The sequence below is a fragment of the Patiria miniata genome, unplaced genomic scaffold (assembly GCF_015706575.1).
Source record: "Patiria miniata isolate m_02_andy unplaced genomic scaffold, ASM1570657v1 HiC_scaffold_8, whole genome shotgun sequence".
NCBI classification, from domain to species: domain Eukaryota; kingdom Metazoa; phylum Echinodermata; class Asteroidea; order Valvatida; family Asterinidae; genus Patiria; species Patiria miniata.
The window spans coordinates 12275520-12292896 of record NW_024037075.1 but is presented as its reverse complement, the minus strand read 5'-3'; positions in this window follow the sequence as shown (position 1 = coordinate 12292896).

The following is a 17377-nucleotide window of genomic DNA, read 5'->3' as shown; positions in this document are numbered from 1 at the left end:
TTGGTTGGCCCATTCATCCGCTTCAAAACGGTACCAAGTTTGTCCAGATCTATCTATGTTAAAGTACATTTAGGCTGCGATACATGGGAGCCAGGCGGGTTGGCGCTGACAGGCCTCCCTAGGGACTTACTGCACAAAAACGAAACTAGTGGCATCAGCTACTACATCTCCGCTTTTCTCCACAAGTTTCAGGTCTAGCGCCCTGCCGATTTGCATGCTGGTTGGCCCATTCATCCGCTTCAAAACGGTACCAAGTTTGTCCAGATCCATGCACGTTAAGGTACCTTTAGGCTGCGATACATGGAGCCAGGCGGGTTGGCGCTGACAGGCCTCCCTATGGGGACTTACTGCACAAAAACGAAACTAGTGGCATCAGCTAGTACATCTGCGCTTTTCTCCAACAGTTTCAAGTCTAGGCCCTGCCGATTTGCATGCTGGTTGGCCCATTCATCCGCTTCAAAACGGTACCAAGTTTGTCCAGATCCATGCACTAGTTAAGGTACCTTTAGGCTGCGATACATGGGAGCCAGGCGGGTTGGCGCTGACAGGCCTCCCATGGGACTTACTGCACAAAAACGAAACTAGTGGCATCAGCTACTACATCTCCGCTTTTCTCCAAAAGTTTCAAGTCTGGCGCCTTGCCGATTTGCATGTTGGTTTGCCCATTCATCTGCTTCAAAACGGTACCAACGTTTGTCCAGATCTATCTTTGTTAAAGTACATTTAGGCTGCGATACATGGGAGCCAGGCGGGTTGGCGCTGACAGGCCTCCCTAGGGGACTTACTGCACAAAAACGAAACTAGTGGCATCAGCTACTACATCTCCGATTTTCTCCAAAAGTTTCAGGCCTAGCGCCCTGCCGATTTGCATGCTGGTTGGCCCATTCATCCGCTTTCAAAACGGTACCAAGTTTGTCCAGATCCATTACGTTAAGGTACCTTTAGGCTGCGATACATGGGAGCCAGGCGGGTTGCGCTGACAGGCCTCCAAAGGGACTTACTGCACAAAAACGAAACTAGTGGCATCAGCTAATACATCAGCGCTTTTCTCCACAAGTTTCAGGTCTAGCGCCCTGCCGATTTGCATGCTGGTTGGCCCATTCATCCGCTTCAAAACGGTACCAAGTTTGTCCAGATCATGCACGTTAAGGTACCTTTAGGCTGCGATACATGGGAGCCAGGCGGGTTGACGCTGACAGGCCTCCCCATGGGACTTACTGCACAAAAACGAAACTAGTGGCATCAGCTAGTACATCTGCGCTTTTCTCCACAAGTTTCAAGTCTAGCGCCTTGCCGATTTGCATGTTGGTTGGCCCATTCATCGCTTCAAAACGGTACGAAGTTTGTCCAGATCCATCTATGTTAAAGTACATTAGGCTGCGATACATGGGAGCCAGGCGGGTTGGCGCTGACAGGCCTCCCTATGGGACTTACTGCACAAAAACGAAACTAGTGGCATCAGCTACTACATCTCCGCTTTTCTCCAAAAGTTTCAGTCTAGCGCCTTGCCGATTTGCATGTTGGTTGGCCCATTCATCCGCTTTAAAACGGTACACAAGTTTGTCCAGATCCATCTACGTTAAGGTACCTTAGTCCGCGATACATGGGAGCCAGGCGGGTTGGCGCTGACAGGCCTCCCCATGGGACTTACTGCACAAAAACGAAACATAGTGGCATCAGCTAGTACATCTCCGCTTTTCTCCAAAAGTTTCAAGTCTAGCGCCTTGCCGATTGCACGTTGGTTGGCCCATTCATCCGCTTCAAAAACCGGTACCAAGTTTGTCCAGATCCATCTACGTTAAAGGTACCTTTAGGCTGCGATACATGGGAGCCAGGCGGGTGGCGCTGACAGGCCTCCTATGGGACTTACTGCACAAAAACGAAACTAGTGGCAGCAGCTAATACATCTGCGCTTTTCTCAAAGGTTTCAGTCTAGCGCCTCTGCCGATTTGCATGCTGGTTGGGCCCATTCATCCGCTTCAAAACGGTACCAAGTTTGTCCAGATCCATTCAAGTTAAGGTACCTTTAGCTGCGATACATGGGAGCCAGGCGGGTTGGCGCTGACAAGCCCTCCCTATGGGGACTTACTGCACAAAACGAAACTAGTGGCATCAGCTAGTACATCTGCGCTTTTCTCCAACAGTTTCAAGTCTAGCGCCCTGCCGATTTGCATGCTGGTTGGCCCATTCATCCGCTTCAAAACGGTACCAAGTTTGTCCAGATCCATGCACATTAAGGTACCTTTAGGCTGCGATACATGGGAGCCAGGCGGGTTGGCGCTGATAGGCCTCCCCATGGGACTTACTGCATAAAAAACGAAACTAGTGGCATCAGCTACTACATCTCCGCTTTTCTCCAAAGTTTGAAGTCTGCAGCACCTTGCCGATTTGCATGCTGGTTGGCCCATTCATCCGCTTCAAAACGGTACCAAGTTGTCCAGATCCATGTATGTTAAAGTACATTTAGGCTGCGATACATGGGTGCCAGGCGGGTTGGCGCTGACAGGCCTCCCTATGGGACTTACTGCACAAAAACGAAACTAGTGGCATCAGCTACTACATCTCCGTTTCTCCAAAGTTTCAAGTCTAGCGCCTTGCCGATTTGCATGTTGGTTGGCCCATTCATCCGCTTCAAAACGGTACCAAGTTTGTCCAGATCCATCTACGTTAAGGTACCTTTAGGCTGCGATACATGGGAGCCAGGCGGGTTGGCGCTGACAGGCCTCCCATGGGACTTACTGCACAAAAACGAAACTAGTGGCATCAGCTAGTACATCTCCGCTTTTCTCCAAAAGTTTCAGCCTAGCGCCCTGCCGATTTGCATGCTGGTTGGCCCATTCATCCGCTTTAAAACGGTACCAAGTTTGTCCAGATCCATTTACGTTAAGGTACCTTTAGGCTGCGATACATGGGAGCCAGGCGGGTGGCGCTGACAGGCCTCCCTATGGGACTTACTGCACAAAAACGAAACTAGTGGCATCAGCTACTACATCTGCGCTTTTCTCCACAAGTTTCAGTCTAGCGCCCTGCCGATTTGCATGTTGGTTGGCCCATCATCATCCGCTTCAAAACGGTACCAAGTTTGTCCAGATCTATCTATGTTAAAGTACATTTAGGCTGCGATACATGGGAGCCAGGCGGGTTGGCGCTGACAGGCCTCCCTATGGGACTTACTGCACAAAAACGAAACTAGTGGCATCAGCTAGTACATCTCCGCTTTTCTCCAAAGTTTCAGGTCTAGCGCCTTGCCGATTTGCATGCTGGTTTGCCCATTCATCCGCTTCAAAACCGTACCAAGTTTGTCCAGATCTATCACGTTAAAGTACTTTAGGCTGCGATACATGGGAGCCAGGCGGGTTGACGCTGACAGGCCTCCCTATGGGACTTACTGCACAAAAACGAAACTAGTGGCATCAGCTAATACATCTGCGCTTTTCTCAAAAGTTTCAGTCTAGCGCCTGCCGATTTGCATGCTGGTTGGCCCATTCATCCGCTTCAAAACGGTACCAAGTTTGTCCAGATCCATTTACGTTAAGGTACCTTTAGGCTGCGATACATGGGAGCCAGGCGGGTTGCGCTGACAAGCCTCCCTAAGGGACTTACTGCACAAAAACGAAACTAGTGGCATCAGCTACTACATCTGCGCTTTTCCAAACAGTTTCAAGTCTAGGCCCCTGCCGATTTGCATGCTGGTTGGCCTATTCATCCGCTTCAAAACGGTACCAAGTTTGTCCAGATCCATCTACGTTAAGGTACCTTTAGGCTGCGATACATGGGAGCCAGGCGGTTGGCGCTGACAGGCCTCCCCATGGGACTTACTGCACAAAAACGAAACTAGTGGCATCAGCTAGTACATCTCCGCTTTTCTCCAAAAGTTTCAAGTCTAGCGCCTTCCGATTTGCATGTTGGTTGGCCCATTCATCCGCTTCAAAACGGTACCAAGTTTGTCCAGATCCATCTATGTTAAAGTACATTTAGGCTGCGATACATGGGAGCCAGGCGGGTTGGCGCTGACAGGCCTCCCCATGGGACTTACTGCACAAAAACGAAACTAGTGGCATCAGCTAGTACATCTCCGCTTTTCTCCACAAGTTTCAAGTCTAGCGCCTTGCCGATTTGCATGTTGGTTGGCCCATTCATCCGCTTCAAAACGGTACCAAGTTTGTCCAGATCCATCTATGTTAAAGTATATTTAGGCTGCGATACATGGGAGCCAGGCGGGTTGACGCTGACAGGCCTCCCTATGGGACTTACTGCACAAAAACGAAACTAGTGGCAGCAGCTAATACATCTGCGCTTTTCTCAAAAGGTTTCAGGCCTAGCGCTCTGCCGATTTGCATGCTGGTTGGCCCATTCATCCGCTTCAAAACGGTACCAAGTTTGTCCAGATCCATTAAAGTTAAGGTACCTTTAGCCTGCGATACATGGGAGCCAGGCGGGTTGGCGCTGATAGGCCTCCCTATGGGGACTTACTGCACAAAAACGAAACTAGTGGCATCAGCTAGTAATCTCCGCTTTTCTCCAAAGTTTCAAGTCTGGCGCCTTCCGATTTGCATGTCGGTTGGCCCATTCATCCGCTTCAAAATGGTACCAAGTTTGTCCAGATCTATTTATGTTAAAGTACATTTAGGCTGCGATACATGGGAGCCAGACGGGTTGGCGCTGACAAGCCTCCCTATGGGACTTACTGCACAAAAACGAAACTAGTGGCATCAGCTAGTACATCTCCGCTTTTCTCCAAAAGTTTCAAGTCTAGCGCCTTGCCGATTTGCATGTTGGTTGGCCTATTCATCCGCTTCAAAACGGTACCAAGTTTGTCCAGATCCATCTATGTTAAAGTACATTTAGGCTGCGATACATGGGAGCCAGGCGGGTTGACGCTGACAGGCCTCCCCATGGGACTTACTGCACAAAAACGAAACTAGTGGCAGCAGCTAATACATCTGCGCTTTTCTAAAAGTTTCATGCCTAGCGCTCTGCCGATTTGCATGCTGGTTGGCCCATTCATCCGCTTCAAAACGGTACCAAGTTTGTCCAGATCCATGCACATTAAGGTACCTTTAGGCTGCGATACATGGGAGCCAGGCGGGTTGGCGCTGACAGGCCTCCCCATGGGACTTACTGCACAAAAACGAAACTAGTGGCATCAGCTACTACATCTGCGCTTTTCTCCAAAAGTTTCAAGTCTAGCGCCCTGCCGATTTGCATGCTGGTTGGCCCATTCATCCGCTTCAAAACGGTACCAAGTTTGTCCAGATCCATGCACGTTAAGGTACCTTTAGGCTGCGATACATGGGAGCCAGGCGGGTTGGCGCTGACAGGCCTCCCCTGGGACTTACTGCACAAAAACGAAACTAGTGGTAGCAGCTAATACATCTGCGCTTATCTCAAAAGTTTCAGGCCTAGCGCCCTGCCGATTTGCATGCTGGTTTGCCCATTCATCCGCTTCAAAACGGTACCAAGTTTGTCCAGATCCATTTACGTTAAGGTACCTTTAGCCTGCGATACATGGGAGCCAGGCGGGTTGGCGCTGACAAGCCTCGCTATGGGACTTACTGCACAAAAACGAAACTAGTGGCATCAGCTAGTACATCTGCGCTTTTCTCCAACAGTTTCAAGTCTAGGGCCCTGCCGAATTGCATGCTGGTTTGCCCATTCATCCGCTTCAAAACGGTACCAAGTTTGTCCAGATCCATCTACGTTAAGGTACCTTTAGGCTGCGATACATGGGAGCCAGGCGGGTTGACGCTGACAGGCCTCCCCATGGGACTTACTGCACAAAACGAAACTAGTGGTAGCAGCTAATACATCTGCGCTTTTCTCAAAAGGTTTCAGGCCTAGCGCCCTGCCGATTTGCATGCTGGTTTGCCCATTCATCCGCTTCAAAACGGTACCAAGTTTGTCCAGATCCATTTACGTTAAGGTACCTTTAGCCTGCGATACATGGGGGCCAGGCGGGTTGGCGCTGACAAGCCTCCCTATGGGGACTTACTGCACAAAAACGAAACTAGTGGCACAGCTAGTACATCTGCGCTTTTCTCCAACAGTTTCAAGTCTAGGGCCCTGCCGATTTGCATGCTGGTTGGCCCATTCATCCGCTTCAAAACGGTACCAAATTTGTCCAGATCCATGCACGTTAAGGTACCTTTAGGCTGCGATACATGGGAGCCAGGCGTGTTGGCGCTGACAGGCCTCCCCATGGGACTTACTGCATAAAAACGAAACTAGTGGCATCTGCTACTACACCTCTCCGCTTTTCTCCAAAAGTTTCAAGTCTAGCGCCTTGCCGATTTGCATGTTGGTTGGCCCATTCATCCGCTTCAAAACGGTACCAAGTTTGTCCAGATCCATCTATGTTAAAGTACTTTAGGCTGCGATACATGGGAGCCAGGCGGGTTGGCGCTGACAGGCCTCCCTATGGGACTTACTGCACAAAAACGAAACTAGTGGCATCAGCTACTACATCTGCGCTTTTCTCCAAAAGTTTCAAGTCTAGCGCCTTGCCGATTTGCATGTTGGTTGGCCCATTCATCCGCTTCAAAACGGTACCAAGTTTGTCCAGATCCATCTACGTTAAGGTACCTTTAGGCTGCGATACATGGGAGCCAGGCGTGTTGGCGCTGACAGGCCTCCCCATGGGACTTACTGCAAAAAACGAAACTAGTGGCATCAGCTACTACATCTCCGCTTTTCTCCAAAAGTTTCAAGTCTGGCGCCTTGCCGATTTGCATGTTGGTTGGCCCATTCATCCGCTTCAAAACGGTACCAAGTTTGTCCAGATCTATCTATGTAAAAGTACATTTAGGCTGCGATACATGGGAGCCAGGCGGGTTGGCGCTGACAGGCCTCCCTATGGGACTTACTGCACAAAAACGAAACTAGTGGCATCAGCTACTACATCTGCCCTTTTCTCCACAAGTTTCAGGCTAGCGCCCTGCCGATTTGCATGCTGTTTGCCCATTCATCCGCTTCAAAACGGTACCAAGTTTGTCCAGATCCATTTACGTTAAGGTACCTTTAGGCTGCGATACATGGGAGCCAGGCGGGTTGGCGCTGACAGGCCTCCCATGGGACTTACTGCACAAAAACGAAACTAGTGGCATCAGCTAGTACATCTCCGCTTTTCTCCAAAGTTTCAAGTCTAGCGCCTTGCCGATTTGCATGTTGGTTGGCCCATTCATCCGCTTCAAAACGGTACCAAGTTTGTCCAGATCCATCTATGTTAAAGTACATTTAGGCTGCGATACATGGGAGCCAGGCGGGTTGTCGCTGACAGGCCTCCCTATGGGACTTACTGCACAAAAACGAAACTAGTGGCATCAGCTACTACATTCCGCTTTTCTCCAAAAGTTTCAAGTCTGGCACCTTGCCGATTTGCATGCTGGTTGGCCCATTCATCCGCTTCAAAACGGTACCAAGTTTGTCCAGATCCATGCATGTTAAGGTACCTTTAGGCTGCGATACATGGGAGCCAGGCGGGTTGGCGCTGACAGGCCTCCCCATGGGACTTACTGCACAAAAACGAAACTAGTGGCATCAGCTACTACATCTCCGCTTTTCTCCAAAAGTTTCAAGTCTAGCGCCCTGCCGATTTGCATGTTAGTTGGCCCATTCATCCGCTTCAAAATGGTACCAAGTTTGTCCAGATCCATTTACGTTAAGGTACCTTTAGCCTGCGATACATGGGAGCCAGGCGGTTGGCGCTGACAGGCCTCCCTATGGGACTTACTGCACAAAAACGAAACTAGTGGCATCAGCTACTACATTTCCGCTTTTCTCCAAAAGTTTCAAGTCTGGCACCTTGCCGATTTGCATGCTGGTTGGCCCATTCATCCGCTTCAAAACGGTTCCAAGTTTGTCCAGATCTATCAATGTTAAAGTACATTTAGGCTGCGATACATGGGAGCCAGGCGGGTTGGCGCCGGCAGGCCTCCCTAAGGGACTTACTGCACAAAAACGAAACTAGTGGCATTATAGCTACTACATCTGCGCTTTTCTCCAAAAGTTTCACGTCTAGCGCCCTGCCGATATGCATGCTGGTTGGCCCATTCATCCGCTTCAAAAAGGTACCAAGTTTGTCCAGATCCATGCACGTTAAGGTACCTTTAGGCTGCGATACATGGGAGCCAGGCGGGTTGGCGCTGACAGGCCTCCCCATGGGACTTACTGCACAAAAACGAAACTAGTGGCATCAGCTAGTACATATCCGCTTTTCTCTAAAAGTTTCAAGTCTAGCGCCTTGCCGATTTGCATGTTGGTTGGCCCATTCATCCGCTTCAAAACGGTACCAAGTTTGTTCAGATCCATCTACGTTAAAGTACATTTAGGCTGCGATACATGGGAGCCAGGCGGGTTGGCGCTGACAGGCCTCCCTATGGGACTTACTGCACAAAAACGAAACTAGTGGCATTAGCTACTACATCTCCGCTTTTCTCCACAAGTTTCAAGTCTAGCGCCCTGCCGATTTGCATGTTAGTTGGCCCATTCATCCGCTACAAAACGGTACCAAGTTTGTCCAGATCCATCTATGTTAAGGTACCTTTAGGCTGCGATACATGGGAGCCAGGCGCGTTGGCGCCGACAGGCCTCCCTAAGGGACTTACTGCATAAAAACGAAACTAGTGGCATCAGCTACTACATATCCGCTTTTCTCCACAAGTTTCAGGTCTAGCGCCCTGCCGATTTGCATGCTGGTTGGCCCATTCATCCGCTTCAAAACGGTACCAAGTTTGTCCAGATCCATGCACGTTAAGGTACCTTTAGGCTGCGATACATGGGAGCCAGGCGGGTTGACGCTGACAGGCCTCCCTATGGGACTTACTGCACAAAAACGAAACTAGTGGCAGCAGCTAATACATCTGCGCTTTTCTCAAAAGGTTTCAGGCCTAGCGCCCTGCCGATTTGCATGCTGGTTGGCCCATTTATCCGCTACAAAACGGTACCAAGTTTGTCCAGATCCATTTACGTTAAGGTACCTTTAGCCTGCGATACATGGGAGCCAGGCGGGTTGGCGCTGACAAGCCTCCCTAAGGGGACTTACTGCACAAAAACGAAACTAGTGGCATCAGCTACTACATCTGCGCTTTTCTCCAACAGTTTCAAGTCTAGGACCCTGCCGATTAGCATGCTGGTTGGCCTATTCATCCGCTTCAAATCGGTACCATGTTTGTCCAGATCCGTCTACGTTAAGGTACCTTTAGGCTGCGATACATGGGAGCCAGGCGGGTTGGCGCTGACAGGCCTCCCCATGGGACTTACTGCACAAAAACGAAACTAGTGGCATCAGCTAGTACATCTCCGCTTTTCTCCAAAAGTTTCAAGTTTAGCGCCTTTCCGATTTGCATGTTGGTTGGCCCATTCATCCGCTTCAAAACGGTACCAAGTTTGTCCAGATCCATCTATGTTAAAGTACATTTAGGCTGCGATACATGGGAGCCAGGCGGGTTGGCGCTGACAGGCCTCCCCATGGGACTTACTGCACAAAAACGAAACTAGGGGCATCAGCTAGTACATCTCCGCTTTTCTCCACAAGTTTCAAGTCTAGCGCCTTGCCGATTTGCATGTTGGTTGGCCCATTCATCCGCTTCAAAACAGTACCAAGTTTGTCCAGATCCATCTATGTTAAAGTATATTTAGGCTGCGATACATGGGAGCCAGGCGGGTTGACGCTGACTAGCCTCCCTATGGGACTTACTGCACAAAAACGAAACTAGTGGCAGCAGCTAATACATCTGCGCTTTTCTCAAAAGGTTTCAGGCCTAGCGCTCTGCCGATTTGCATGCTGGTTGGCCCATTCATCCGCTTCAAAACGGTACCAAGTTTGTCCAGATCCATTAAAGTTAAGGTACCTTTAGCCTGCGATACATGGGAGCCAGGCGGGTTGGCGCTGACAAGCCTCCCTATGGGGACTTACTGCACAAAAACGAAACTAGTGGCATCAGCTAGTAAATCTCCGCTTTTCTCCAAAAGTTTCAAGTCTGGCGCCTTCCGATTTGCATGTCGGTTGGCCCATTTATCCGCTTCAAAATGGTACCAAGTTTGTCCAGATCTATTTATGTTAAAGTACATTTAGGCTGCGATACATGGGAGCCAGACGGGTTGGCGCTGACAAGCCTCCCTATGGGACTTACTGCACAAAAACGAAACTAGTGGCATCAGCTAGTACATCTCCGCTTTTCTCCAAAAGTTTCAAGTCTAGCGCCTTGCCGATTTGCATGTTGGTTGGCCTATTCATCCGCTTCAAAACGGTACCAAGTTTGTCCAGATCCATCTATGTTAAAGTACATTTAGGCTGCGATACATGGGAGCCAGGCGGGTTGACGCTGACAGGCCTCCCCATGGGACTTACTGCACAAAAACGAAACTAGTGGCAGCAGCTAATATATCTGCGCTTTTCTCAAAAGGTTTCATGCCTAGCGCTCTGCCGATTTGCATGCTGGTTGGCCCATTCATCCGCTTCAAAACGGTACCAAGTTTGTCCAGATCCATGCACATTAAGGTACCTTTAGGATGCGATACATGGGAGCCAGGCGGGTTGGCGCTGATAGGCCTCCCCATGGGACTTACTGCACAAAAACGAAACTAGTGGCATCAGCTACTACATCTGCGCTTTTCTCCACAAGTTTCAAGTCTAGCGCCCTGCCGATTTGCATGCTGGTTGGCCCATTCATCCGCTTCAAAACGGTACCAAGTTTGTCCAGATCCATGCACGTTAAGGTACCTTTAGGCTGCGATACATGGGAGCCAGGCGGGTTGGCGCTGACAGGCCTCCCCATGGGACTTACTGCACACAAACGAAACTAGTGGTAGCAGCTAATACATCTGCGCTTATCTCAAAAGGTTTCAGGCCTAGCGCCCTGCCGATTTGCATGCTGGTTTGCCCATTCATCCGCTTCAAAACGGTACCAAGTTTGTCCAGATCCATTTACGTTAAGGTACCTTTAGCCTGCGATACATGGGGGCCAGGCGGGTTGGCGATGACAAGCCTCGCTATGGGGACTTACTGCACAAAAACGAAACTAGTGGCAACAGCTAGTACATCTGCGCTTTTCTCCAACAGTTTCAAGTCTAGGGCCCTGCCGAATTGCATGCTGGTTTGCCCTTTCATCCGCTTCAAAACCGTACCAAGTTTGTCCAGATCCATCTACGTTAAGGTACCTTTAGGCTGCGATACATGGGAGCCAGGCGGGTTGACGCTGACAGGCCTCCCCATGGGACTTACTGCACACAAACGAAACTAGTGGTAGCAGCTAATAATCTGCGCTTATCTCAAAAGGTTTCAGGCCTAGCGCCCTGCCGATTTGCATGCTGGTTTGCCCATTCATCCGCTTCAAAACGGTACCAAGTTTGTCCAGATCCATTTACGTTAAGGTACCTTTAGCCTGCGATACATGGGGGCCAGGCGGGTTGGCGCTGACAAGCCTCCCTATGGGGACTTACTGCACAAAAACGAAACTAGTGGCAACAGCTAGTACATCTGCGCTTTTCTCCAACAGTTTCAAGTCTAGGCCCTGCCGATTTGCATGCTGGTTGGCCCATTCATCCGCTTCAAAACGGTACCAAATTTGTCCTGATCCATGCACGTTAAGGTACCTTTAGGCTGCGATACATGGGAGCCAGGCGTGTTGGCGCTGATAGGCCTCCCCATGGGACTTACTGCATAAAAACGAAACTAGTGGCATCTGCTACTACCTCTCCGCTTTTCTCCAAAAGTTTTAAGTCTAGCGCCTTGCCGATTTGCATGTTGGTTGGCCCATTCATCCGCTTCAAAACGGTACCAAGTTTGTCCAGATCCATCTATGTTAAAGTACATTTAGGCTGCGATACATGGGTGCCAGGCGGGTTGGCGCTGACAGGCCTCCCTATGGGACTTACTGCACAAAAACGAAACTAGTGGCATCAGCTACTACATCTGCGCTTTTCTCCAAAAGTTTCAAGTCTAGCGCCTTGCCGATTTGCATGTTGGTTGGCCCATTCATCCGCTTCAAAACGGTACCAAGTTTGTCCAGATCCATCTACGTTAAGGTACCTTTAGGCTGCGATACATGGGAGCCAGGCGAGTTGGCGCTGACAGGCCTCCCCATGGGACTTACTGCACAAAAACGAAACTAGTGGCATCAGCTAGTACATCTCCGATTTTCTCCAAACGTTTCAAGTCTAGCGCCTTACCGATTTGCATGTTGGTTGGCCCATTCATCCGCTTCAAAACGGTACCAAGTTTGTCCAGATCCATCTATGTTAAAGTACATTTAGGCTGCGATACATGGGAGCCAGGCGGGTTGTCGCAGACAGGCCTCCCTATGGGACTTACTGCACAAAAACGAAACTAGTGGCATCAGCTACTACATTTCCGCTTTTCTCCAAAAGTTTCAAGTCTGGCGCCTTGCCGATTTGCATGCTGGTTGGCCCATTCATCCGCTTCAAAACGGTACCAAGTTTGTCCAGATCCATGCATGTTAAGGTACCTTTAGGCTGCGATACATGGGAGCCAGGCGGGTTGGCGCTGACAGGCCTCCCCATGGGACTTACTGCACAAAAACGAAACTAGTGGCCTCAGCTACTACATCTCCGCTTTTCTCCAAAAGTTTTAAGACTAGCGCCCTGCCGATTTGCATGTTAGTTGGCCCATTCATCCGCTTCAAAATGGTACCAAGTTTGTCCAGATCCATTTACGTTAAGGTACCTTTAGCCTGCGATACATGGGAGCCAGGCGTGTTGGCGCTGACAGGCCTCCCTATGGGACTTACTGCACAAAAACGAAACTAGTGGCATCAGCTACTACATTTCCGCTTTTCTCCAAAAGTTTCAAGTCTGGCACTTTGCCGATTTGCATGCTGGTTGGCCCATTCATCCGCTTCAAAACGGTTCCAAGTTTGTCCAGATCTATCAATGTTAAAGTACATTTAGGCTGCGATACATGGGAGCCAGGCGGGTTGGCGCCGGCAGGCCTCCCTAAGGGACTTACTGCACAAAAACGAAACTAGTGGCATTATAGCTACTACATCTGCGCTTTTCTCCAAAAGTTTCACGTCTAGCGCCCTGCCGATATGCATGCTGGTTGGCCCATTCATCCGCTTCAAAACGGTACCAAGTTTGTCCAGATCCATGCACGTTAAGGTACCTTTAGGCTGCGATACATGGGAGCCAGGCGGGTTGGCGCTGACAGGCCTCCCCATGGGACTTACTGCACAAAAACGAAACTACTGGCATCAGCTAGTACATATCCGCTTTTCTCTAAAAGTTTCAAGTCTAGCGCCTTGCCGATTTGCATGTTGGTTGGCCCATTCATCCGCTTCAAAACGGTACCAAGTTTGTTCAGATCCATCTACGTTAAAGTACATTTAGGCTGCGATACATGGGAGCCAGGCGGGTTGGCGCTGACAGGCCTCCCTATGGGACTTACTGCACAAAAACGAAACTAGTGGCATTAGCTACTACATCTCCGCTTTTCTCAAAAAGTTTCAAGTGTAGCGCCCTGCCGATTTGCATGTTAGTTGGCCCATTCATCCGCTTCAAAACGGTACCAAGTTTGTCCAGATCCATCTATGTTAAGGTACCTTTAGGCTGCGATACATGGGAGCCAGGCGCGTTGGCGCCGACAGGCCTCCCTAAGGGACTTACTGCATAAAAACGAAACTAGTGGCATCAGCTACTACATCTCCGCTTTTCTCCACAAGTTTCAGGTCTAGCGCCCTGCCGATTTGCATGTTAGTTTGCCCATTCATCCGCTTCAAAACGGTACCAAGTTTGTCCAGATCCATGCACGTTAAGGTACCTTTAGGCTGCGATACATGGGAGCCAGGCGGGTTGGCGCTGACAGGCCTCCCCATGGGACTTACTGCACAAAAACGAAACTACTGGCATCAGCTAGTACATATCCGCTTTTCTCTAAAAGTTTCAAGTCTAGCGCCTTGCCGATTTGCATGTTGGTTGGCCCATTCATCCGCTTCAAAACGGTACCAAGTTTGTCCACATCCATGCACGTTAAGGTACCTTTAGGCTGCGATACATGGGAGCCAGGCGGGTTGGCGCTGACAGGCCTCCCTATGGGACTTACTGCACAAAAACGAAACTAGTGGCATCAGCTAGTACATCTCCGCTTTTTCTCCAAAAGTTTCAGGCCTAGCGCCCTGTCGAATTGCATGTTGGTTGGCCCATTCATCCGCTTCAAAACGGTACCAAGTTTGTTCAGATCCATCTACGTTAAAGTACATTTAGGCTGCGATACATGGGAGCCAGGCGGGTTGGCGCTGACAGGCCTCCCTATGGGACTTACTGCACAAAAACGAAACTAGTGGCATCAGCTACTACATCTCCGCTTTTCTCCAAAAGTTTCAAGTCTAGCGCACTGCCGATTTGCATGTTAGTTTGCCCATTCATCCGCTTCAAAACGGTACCAAGTTTGTCCAGATCCATCTACGTTAAGGTACCTTTAGTCTGCGATACATAGGAGCCAGGCGCGTTGGCGCCGACAGGCCTCCCTAAGGGACTTACTGCACAAAAACGAAACTAGTGGCATTATAGCTACTACATCTGCGCTTTTCTCCAAAAGTTTCAGGTCTAGCGCCTTGCCCATTTGCATGCTGGTTGGCCCATTCATCCGCTTCAAAACGGTACCAAGTTTGTCCAGATCCATGCACGTTCAGATACCTTTAGGCTGCGATACATTCGATCCAGGCGGGTTGGCGCTGATAGTCCTCCCTATGGGTCTTACTGCACAAAAACGAAACTAGTGGCATCAGCTACTACATCTGCGCTTTTCTCCAAAAGTTTCAAGTCTGGCGCCTTGCCGATTTGCATGTTGGTTGGCCCATTCATCCGCTTCAAAACGGTACCAAGTTTGTCCAGATCTATCTATGTTAAAGTACATTTATGCTGCGATACATGGGAGCCAGGCGGGTTGGCGCTGACAGGCCTCCGTATGGGACTTACTGCACAAAAACGAAACTAGTGGCATCAGCTACTACATCTGCGCTTTTCTCCACAAGTTTCAGGCCTAGCGCCCTGCCGATTTGCATGCTGCTTTGCCCATTCATCCGCTTCAAAACGGTACCAAGTTTGTCCAGATCCATTTACGTTAAGGTACCTTTAGGCTGCGATACATGGGAGCCAGGCGGGTTGGCGCTGACAGGCCTCCCCATGGGACTTACTGCACAAAAACGAAACTAGTGGAATCAGCTAGTACATCTCCGCTTTTCTCCAAAAGTTTCAAGTCTAGCGCCTTGCCGATTTGCATGTTGGTTGGCCCATTCATCCGCTTCAAAACGGTACCAAGTTTGTCCAGATCCATCTATGTTAAAGTACATTTAGGCTGCGATACATGGGAGCCAGGCGGGTTGGCGCAGACAGGCCTCCCTATGGGACTTACTGCACAAAAACGAAACTAGTGGCATCAGCTACTACATCTCCGCTTTTCTCCAAAAGTTTTAGGCCTAGCGCCCTGCCGATTTGCATGCTGGTTGGCCCATTCATCCGCTTTAAAACTGTACCAAGTTTGTCCAGATCCGTTTACGTTAAGGTACCTTTAGGCTGCGATACATGGGAGCCAGGCGGGTTGGCGCTGACAGGCCTCCCTAGGGGACTTACTGCACAAAAACGAAACTAGTGGTATCAGCTACTACATCTGCGCTTTTCTCCACAAGTTTCAGGTCTAGCGCCCTGCCGATTTGCATGCTGGTTGGTCCATTCATCCGCTTCAAAACGGTACCAAGTTTGTCCAGATCCATGCACGTTAAGGTACCTTTAGGCTGCGATACATGGGAGCCAGGCGGGTTGGCGCTGACAGGCCTCCCCATTGGACTTACTGCACAAAAACGAAACTAGTGGCATCAGCTAGTACATCTCCGCTTTTCTCCAAAAGTTTCAGGTCTAGCGCCTTGCCGATTTGCATGATGGTTGGCCCATTCATCCGCTTCAAAACGGTACCAAGTTTGTCCAGATCCATCTATGTTGAAGTACATTTAGGCTGCGATACATGGGAGCCAGGCGTGTTGGCGCCGACAGGCCTTCCTAAGGGACTTACTGCACAAAAACGAAACTAGTGGCATTAGCTACTACATCTGCGCTTTTCTCCAAAAGTTTCAGGTCTAGCGCCCTGCCCATTTGCATGCTGGTTGGCCCATTCATCCGCTTCAAAACGGTACCAAGTTTGTCCAGATCCATCTATGTTAAAGTACATTTAGGCTGCGATACATGGGAGCCAGGCGGGTTGGCGCTGACAGGCCTCCCTATGGGACTTACTGCACAAAAACGAAACTAGTGGCATCAGCTACTACATCTCCGCTTTTCTCCAAACGTTTCAAGTCTAGCGCACTGCCGATTTGCATGTTGGTTGGCCCATTCATCCGCTTCAAAACGGTACCAAGTTTGTCCAGATCCATCTACGTTAAGGTACCTTTAGGCTGCGATACATGGGAGCCAGGCGCGTTGGCGCCGACAGGCCTCCCTAAGGGACTTACTGCACAAAAACGAAACTAGTGGCATTAGCTACTACATCTGCAATTTTCTCCAAAAGTTTCAGGTCTAGCGCCCTGCCCATTTGCATGCTGGTTGGCCCATTCATCCGCTTCAAAACGGTACCAAGTTTGTCCAGATCCATGCACGTTCAGATACCTTTAGGCTGCGATACATTCGATCCAGGCGGGTTGGCGCTGATAGTCCTCCCTATGGGTCTTACTGCACAAAAACGAAACTAGTTGCATCAGCTACTACATCTGCGCTTTTCTCCGAAAGTTTCAGGTCTAGGGCCCTGCCGATTTGCATGTTGGTTGGCCCATTCATCCGCTTTAAAACGGTACCAAGTTTGTCCAGATCCATCTACGTTAAGGTACATTTAGGCTGCGATACATGGGAGCCAGGCGGGTTGGCGCTGACAGGCCTCCCTATGGGTCTTCCTGCACAAAAACGAAACTAGTGGCATCAGCTACTACATCTGCGCTTTTCTCCGAAAGTTTCAGGTCTAGCGCCCTGCCCATTTGCATGCTGGTTGGCCCATTCATCCGCTTCATTTACGTTGAGGTACCTTTATGCTGCGATACATGGGAGCCAGGCGGGTTGGCGCTGACAGGCCTCCCTACTGGACTTACTGCACAAAAACAAAACTAGTGGTAACAGCTACTACATCTGCGCTTTTCTCCAAAAGTTTCTTCAAAATAATTATAAATTCAGTTTTACCCACCTCTGATTATTTTTTCCGCTTTGAATATAGACAGAGGTAAGGCCAAATAGTTCCGTTTCCGGTTTCCCTACCAACCCTATTCTGACATCCCCTACCCTAATTTTGTTATGGAAAAATTGAGCTTAAAAACACCCAAAACCATCAATTTCTTCGTTAACCTTGACTACATATACACGCAGACACCTCCATATGACCGTTCAC